This window comes from Gnatocerus cornutus, chromosome 9 (assembly GCF_029298725.1).
Source record: "Gnatocerus cornutus isolate USDA-ARS CGAHR chromosome 9, icGnaCorn1.1, whole genome shotgun sequence".
In the NCBI taxonomy this organism is placed as follows: domain Eukaryota; kingdom Metazoa; phylum Arthropoda; class Insecta; order Coleoptera; family Tenebrionidae; genus Gnatocerus; species Gnatocerus cornutus.
In genome coordinates this window covers 11,477,279-11,485,468 of record NC_142241.1, presented here as the reverse complement: position 1 = coordinate 11,485,468, position 8,190 = coordinate 11,477,279, and the positions used below count along the sequence as shown (strand labels likewise).

General features: G+C 33.5%; 1 protein-coding gene across 5 annotated transcripts in view; it reads left to right on the top strand.

Moving 5' to 3' along the window:
- The first annotated feature begins 1,035 nt into the window (after positions 1-1,035).
- Positions 1,036-8,190, top strand: part of LOC148168811 (diuretic hormone receptor-like) — a 46,671-nt gene continuing 39,516 nt past the window's right edge. For 3 of the 5 annotated variants that reach the window (XM_088045181.1, XM_088045183.1, XM_088045184.1), the window contains exon 1: positions 1,036-1,377. The gene's annotated coding sequence lies outside the window, so the exon portion shown is untranslated. The remainder of the gene's footprint in view (positions 1,378-8,190) is intronic. The other 2 variants (XM_088045186.1, XM_088045185.1) reach the window with 1 other exon arrangement.

Below are 8,190 nucleotides of genomic sequence, written 5' to 3'. Positions count from 1 at the left end.
CGCAATTTTTTTGTTATACTTTTCGAACATTACGATTTTTTCTAACTAAACAATTTTTTACATGAGCGATTGGGTTTAATCGAAACTTATCCCGTTTACTTGTAGTTAGTTGTTGAGCTTATAAGATAATGTGGTAAAGTTGCTCGGTTGGTAGCCAAGTCCATTAAAACTTTCCAAAACGAATTTGTCTGCTTTTTCGCATAATTGCACATCTGTTAATAATGCTCTTAATAATTAACCGAAAGTTGTCCATCCTACAATCGCCGAACCCATAATAAAAAACGAGGTTGAATTCCATCCACAGAAATGAGATGGAAATTGTTTCTACCTTCAAATACATACAATACAATTAACTTTCATTTTGCAATATTGGAAGATAATGGGCAATTCCCTGTAACCACCACAAATTTCGCCCATTAAAATGATTATTAATTATAAATTCAGCGACCGCTGTTAGGAAATAACGCTCGCAGCTAGTTCCAGCTACCACAAGTCGTAATTAGAGCGTGCGTGGAATATGTAGGTGGAAAAGAAATTAAATCTTTATCCAATTTATTCGCGACGGATCCTAAATGTGACATGAGAAAGTGTTTAAAGTAATGCAGACGTTTGTGAATTCAAACCGTTTCCGATAAAGCTGTGGATTTTCATGTCTGTCAAGTTTACCTTTATTGGAGCGACAAAATGTGGCATAATATATACCGATACACACATCAAAAGGAGTTACAGGATTGAATATTCCGGATGTTTGAAAACCTCGTAAATCTCTTTAAAAGACTTGGTTTTTTCATTAAAGAAATATTCGTGTCTGTTAAATTCTTCGGGTCTTTGTTAAAATGTGGGGAACAATGTGCCAAAATCTCTTTCTCCATTTCGCGACCTCCGATTTCGCAAAAGTCGCACTTCTCTCTCGGGTCACTGAATAAGCAATTATCCTGTCTCGATCACATCATTTCGTTGACCGAAAATAAACAAATTAATGCACAAGTCATAGAGAGGGTCAGCGTATCAGATAAACACTAAGGAAGCTGCTATTATCCTCAGTCCATTTTCGATCTTACGAACTCCCCAGACAGATTTCGTATTCTATTAACGCGTAAAGTGATTTTAGATCGGATTTGTTACATTTATTTCGAACCTCTATAAGTCGGTTATTGTGCTCTCAACTAAACTCGTTTTAAAAGTCTTGGAACAGTTTTCAGTGTTCGTTAAGTCGTAAATTTGTTTGCTTGTGGATTAAGGGATAAAATGATGAGACAGTGGAAAATTGAGACTGTGTTGGAGTAACCACGTGATTTTGTTTGGATGCAGTTGTTTAATGCGGAGCTGGAGCAAGGATCACTGAACAGAATCTAGAAAGAAATTGATAGCGTTAAGGTCAGGGATAAACACATTTTGTCTAGTTTCTGGGTCATGTAAACTTTAGATTTTCTTCGGGTAAAGTGGCTAGGGATTTGTCACGAAAGCGGCAGTGAATTAAAAAAAAATTGGCCTATTTTGGGCACATTTCCTCTTATGGTGCCAAGGATTTTTGCAGCGTAATGTAATAAAATCTTTATGGTATCTCGTTAACATGATCTCATTAATTGGCTTTCTGCGCGTTTGAGCCTGCTCTCTAAGCAAAATTAGCAAACCTTCAAAGGGACATAATAAACGCACCCTTTTCTTGACAAGAAGTGAAACAATAGCCTTTACCATTTCGTCGATTTTGAGAATAAATAGTTAATTATCTCACCTGACTGCATTACTTACAATACACAAGTTAAAGCACTAATTGAAAATGAAACCTTTAGCGAAAATTAATTCGCTGGATACAGAGAAATACCGAACAGAAGTGTTGTACAATTGATATTTACGCTATGAAAACTATTCACCCTTCCGAATGCACTATTGATTTCCCGTCACTATCCTTTTTCATTTTTTCATTAAAAATACTTGAACAGACAATGCATTCATTAAACTAATAGATATTTAAATGTTCATTAAAATTTATGAGGCACATTTGTCGTACGCATAAATTTTTAAAATTGGATTAGCCAATTACTGATCGGATCTCGTGCGTGATTTTACTTAAGCCACGTTTTAAGAATAATATCACGATCTCCGTCATATTCTTTTTGCTAGAATGGAGTTTATTAGAGTGAGACGAGCGCGCTCTTAATGATCTCGCCTCATTTACCACAACTCTCTTTTTTGTAACTTAAATTCGCTTTTGAAATAGGTGGGTTTTGCGAGGAAGTGCAAATTCTTGGTGTATTTTTAGCGGAGGAAAATGGGCTAATAGTAAGAGTACAAGGGGAACGCTTATTATTTTGTGAGAAAAGAAAATTGGTCTTAATTGGCTCAGTTTTAATTATTTTATGTAATCAAAATCTTCGGACAGATTGGTTTGGTTAAAAATTTCAAAATTTTGTTGTTTAAAAATGGTGGATGCGCCAGGATAATTTTTCTTAATTGTTTTTAAACAGTTACAACTTAGTTATTTGTTGCCGTACGTGTATTTTTAGCTCGGATTTGTAATCTGCGTAAAATGAACCATAATAACGCAAGTTTACTCCAAAAATAAGCGAGATGTCGATATCAGAAGTTTGGCATAGTTTTAGTCATCAATTTTTTCGAAAAACTGCAACTTTTGACTTTTGAAAAAATTAAGAACAATTTTTAATGTAAAAAATCGCGAGAAAAACGATGGCGCAAACGGTTTCTCAATATTTTGAATAGTTTCCGAGATATTGGGCACGGATTGTTTCGAACCTTCAAAAATTTAGCCCTCTGGCAACAACTCAAAAATTCAAAAGGCCATAACTCAGTTATTTGTTGACGAAAATTGAAAATTCTCATGTTTTTGGATTCAGCATGACATTCTGCGTAAAATGAGGCCCAAATTTGTTTAGTTTGCGTAATAAATAAACGAGGCATTAGCCAAAAACTGTTTTGAAAACGTCATTTTGAGGTGATTTTCAATGAATGTTTTCAAAATGAAAACGACGTTTAATGGCTTTGAATTATACAGCAGTCGAAAGAGGAGCTTGAAATCTATCTAGTGGCCAAATTTGAGATCGATCGAACAAATAGTTTACAAGTAATGGCCAAAAATAAAAAAAATGAAAATTTTTTATCGTTTGAGTCGGATTTTTTTTTTGCGAAAAATCGACTATCGAATTTTGGGCTTTTGACAACATTTTCTAACGTAAAATGAGCCGAGAAAAAGAATGGCGCAAACCGCATCTCAATATCTCCAATAGTTTCTGAGATATTTAACTTTAAAAATTACGAAAAATGAGGAAAAATGAAAATCAACTTTCCAAAACTTTGATCGGCCATTATTCAGTTATCTGTTGTCGGATCTAAATTTAAATCCCAGATTTGGAATCTGCGGAAAATTCTGTGCACACTGATGTACAATAACTTAAGTTTACTCTAAAAAATAAGCGAGATATCGATATCAGAAGTTTGGCATAGTTTTCGTCATGAATGTTCGCGAAAAGCTGCAACTTTTGACTTTTGGAAAATCTAGCAACGAATTCTTAGTTAAAATACAGGGTCCGGCAACACTTGTGTCCACCCCCAAAATCGTCTTTAATTTTAAAAACAAAATTTTGAAAATTTGCATACGCTCATAGTTGACAAAGCTCTAGAAGCCGACCCAAAAATTTATTTTTTATCACTTATAGTTTTGGCGTCGCGACGCCTTAAGATGTATTTTTTAGCTAATTGTGAAGGTTTGTGAAATCAACCCCTAATTTATTTTTTTTTTTATATAAGTGTGTTAAAAATATCTCAGTTGATATTTTAGATTTAATGTGAATTGTATTCAAAATGTGAGGAAAAAAGACTGTTTTATCAAGTTAGTTTCCAATTTCATTACGTCAAAATTGGGAACTACGTTTACACCGGTCTGTCAACATCTTGTGTCACAAATGACATCTATCCTTTGGTTCGTTGTAGATGGTAACAAAAGTCTTACTTGGTGAAACTGTTGCTTTGTCGATGTTAATTAACGATTTCTGGTGTCCATAAAGTGCAACATGCCCGAGTTAATCAAAATTCATCTTCATATGAGTGAATTAAGTGACTTGTGAAATTTTGGTGTAAACGTAGTTTGTCACTGCACCGTCAAAATGTTGAAAACTAACTTGATAAAACAGCGTTTTTTTCGCAAATTTTAAACACCATTTGCAGTAGATTTAAAATATAAACTCAAATATTTGTATTACAGTTATGGTGAAAAAAAAAGAATTCGCTAATATTACCGCATAAACTCAAAAATCGCTAAAAATTATAGTTTTTAGGCGTCGCGACGTCAAACAAACTGTGATATCAAAACAAATTTTTGTGTCAGCGTCTAGAGCTTTGTCAACTATAAGCGAATGTAAATTTTCAAAATTTTATCTTTAAAATTAAAGACGATTTTAGGGGTGGAGTGTTGCCGGACCCTGTATAGTATAAGGAAAAACTTATTATTTTGTATGAAAAGGAAATTGGTTTCATATTTTATATTCAGCGTCATTTAGTTTTCAAAGTCTAGAAACCGAAAATATTTAGACATTTTAAAGTTTTATAAAAATTTTGAAAAAAGTGCTGCGTTAGAGAGGCTTTCTAAATCTTAAAAAACTTGCGAAGCAGAAATTTGCCTCAAAAGTGTGTGAACAAAACTGATTTCAATATTGACTGTACTTTACAATTGAACATTGAAATTGAATTGCTAAAGAATTCAATTGAATCTTTTTGTTCATGCACACAGAAAGTCGGCACATTTTAAGGACGATTTATCGACATTTTATGTATCTTCACCCACAAAATAAAAATATCAAAGTTCAGTTTGCGTTCAAACGCTACCCTGAAAAGAGTGGGAAGCCAACTTTTACCGGAGGGAATACAAATTTATTGGAATTTCGGGGTTGAGTATTTAAATAGTTAACAAAACGGTCCAGCATTCAATAATAGCTTTTTTAAATTTACCTTTTGTTCAAAACCGAATTATTTTTAAGACAGTCTATGCAGGTCGCGTTTGGCAGCGAAGCAACTGCAAGAACATTTTGCTTCGAGGGGGTTAAATTATGCAACACATCGTGCACCCGCATTCGGTCTTGATTTACACTATAAATTGTTATTTAAGTAAATATGTACAGATCGTAGTCTAGACCCATTTATTACTTCCCTTCCAGTTTTCGCCTAAAATTTGCATAAAACGCCACTTGGATAACCCAGCATGACATCTCGAAATTCGATTAAATTTATCTTAATTTCCCCAAAAATAACTTTCTATAAATGAAACCAGTGTACAGTTAGTATGCAAATTTTCATTCCGATAATCCGAACAATAATGAAAACATAATCTACCGCGAGCTCGGTTTTTAATTACATGTCACAAGGTCTCGCCTCTTCTTCTCTGTTTACAATAGAAGGGAAAATCCGAATTTTGTTGTACAAAACCTCAAACAACCAAAATAAATAACAATCATTCGCTAATGTTGTGGTAAGGTTGAAGTTTCAGGTTTGTGAGGATGTTCTGAATTATTAAATAAACACTTGAACCCGGATGGTAGAAACCTTGTCGGATGTGTTTCACAAAATCTAAGTTAAAATTGAGGTGGAAAGTTGAGTGGTCTCACGAGACGAAAACTCCACTTTTATGACGAAGCGATGATTGTTATATTTTATCGCCACCGCCAAAACACATCTCCAGAGTTACCCACGTAATTATTAAAGACATGAATTATGCCAAAGAGATGTTATTCAAAATTCATACCAACTGTGGGTGTACTCTGACTAAAAGGTCCTTTAAAACCAAAACAAATTTGCATTTCAACCAGTTTGATCTCTGCAGATTTGTTTTTTTAAAGTCCGATTTTTAATCACGTTTCGTTTGAATTGACCACAAAAATCGTAATTTTCCCGTCCGACGCAGGCTATAAAAACTTAACAATACATCAGATTTCAAATTCAGCTTTCGGCGGCGGCGAATGGATGTATGAATTAACAAAGTAGTCATAGTGCGATGAAATTTGTTTAGAGATGCAGATCTGTTTGTTTAGGCGCCGTTTGAATAATGGACAAACATATTCTTGTCCATATACAAAGAACATAGGAAATGTCGAGATAAAAGCTGTAATCCCAAACAGCAACTTGCTTAATTGGAGCAACTCTTTAATGAATTTTTTATACGGAAAAGGCAAGTCGTCACAAGTGGGAAAGAAAGCAAGAAGCGGACATAAAGATAATTGTTTTCTACGGTTCAGCTAACGTTATTAAATTAATGCGGAAATTAATTTTAAAAATTAAGTAATTTGTATGGACGTAAATCGAGTTAAGGTTGTAAAAACTGTCAGAGTTGTGTAGCCGTAAATACAATTATGATGCTAAAAGACTTTTTTGAATTATTAATGAAGTGGAATGAGATTTGTATGTGGTGTTAAAGGCAGTGACAGCTTTCCAACTGATTTATTAGAAGCTCTGCCAGTGAAGGTCGTTTAATTGAGTTGAGATTCATGTTTATTGACGTAACGGGGATGGTGAGAAAGATTTTAGAGAAGTCTGAGAGTGTGTGGTTTTGTTACAAAAAGGCAAAAGGCGATGCCGAAGAGAGCTTAGTGTTTGCGCTTCAAGTGGACATTGATTTTGAGATGTTACATTTTTTCTTCTCTCACTAAAGAAAGGGGGGAAATTCATTTGCTAAAAGTATAACAATAAATCTCTTTACTGTCGAGCTCCGAAACTTTCTAGACTAATTCACGTGGATTTTTACTGCCTAGATATTGACACAGAATGCCAAAGCTTTTGTTCACACATATTTCGAATTCTCTGTTTCAAAACTTTTGTATGCTGACCAAACAAATGGTACGTTCTGTTGACCTTAAAATCACACTGCTTGTTAACAATTTTCAAACTGTATGACAAGTTTTTGTGTCGTAAATGTGCGCTTGATTCTCTAGATAGTTCGGATGAAATAATGGAGATTGAGTTTTGAAAGAATTCAGTTTTCTTCAGTTTATTTACAAGTGCCTTGGGACAAGTAAGTATGGATATGTAGAGGACAAGCAACTCAAAGAATTTGTGATTTACTTTTGTGAATAAGAAATTGGATCGCTCTTTATGCGCTGCTTTACAACTTTGAGCGAAGAGACAGTTCATTTTCAAATTTGCGCACTTCTCTATATTTTAGATGAATTACTTTATTAGGAATTTTACTCCTTGAACTTTATTTATTTGTATTTACGATTTTTATTTGTTTGAGAACGACTTTCAAGGGAATTAATCTATGTCTAATTAAAAAAAATGTGTAAATGCGTTTTATTGTGTTTACCGTACGTCTTTCAATCAGAATTGAGTTAAATTTAATACAAATTTCGAATTCCAGACCTTATATCATAGACACAAATTGGCACAAAATCCAATATGCTCATCAATATTATGGTGGCTGGTTGGTGTATTGCTCATAATGAATAACTACGATGTGTCCGGGATCAAGGGTAGTTGCTAATTTAGTGATTCATTACCCTTCAAACCAATTAGCCTTTTAGCATAGTTCTTAAAGAATTTGTACTTTAAAATTTGCCTAAACATTAAACATCCCTTTTTTCTAACAGATCTGATCTGATTTATTTCAGGATAATACCAGTTCTATTCTTAGTCGTTCAAATACACTTCTGTTTATTTTATTCAATTGTAAACTGTTATTTAAATGCAACAATATTTAAATATTCTTGTAATAATTTTGCAATTCCAATTTCTATCAGACATGTTTTTATAACATTGAACAATCGTAATTATTTTTGTCTAAGCTTCAATTTATAATCTGTATAAATGCTTATTCTTACTGCCACACCGCCTTTGTTATAATCCGAACATAACCATTTCCTTAGTTTTATTGGGTGATAAACTATAATCGCTAGGAATTAAGCCTTTGAATCCCAACACGAATTTTTCAGCAAATCGGCTTTGATCGTATTAACTTAGTAAGTATTTAAAAAATCTCTTCTCTGAAACTGTGTCGACTGTTTAAAAATTCTGTAAAAAGGAATGTGTAATAAAAACTAAACTGCCAAGCCGTTTTCAATCAAAGAAAAATCTTTCGTTGTCTGTTTTGGAAAGTTATTTATACCTTTACCGTGTCATGAATAAAACAACAAGTGTAGACAAATATCCACTCTTTGTCATAATATTTTACGCAATGTTACAACCCAATAA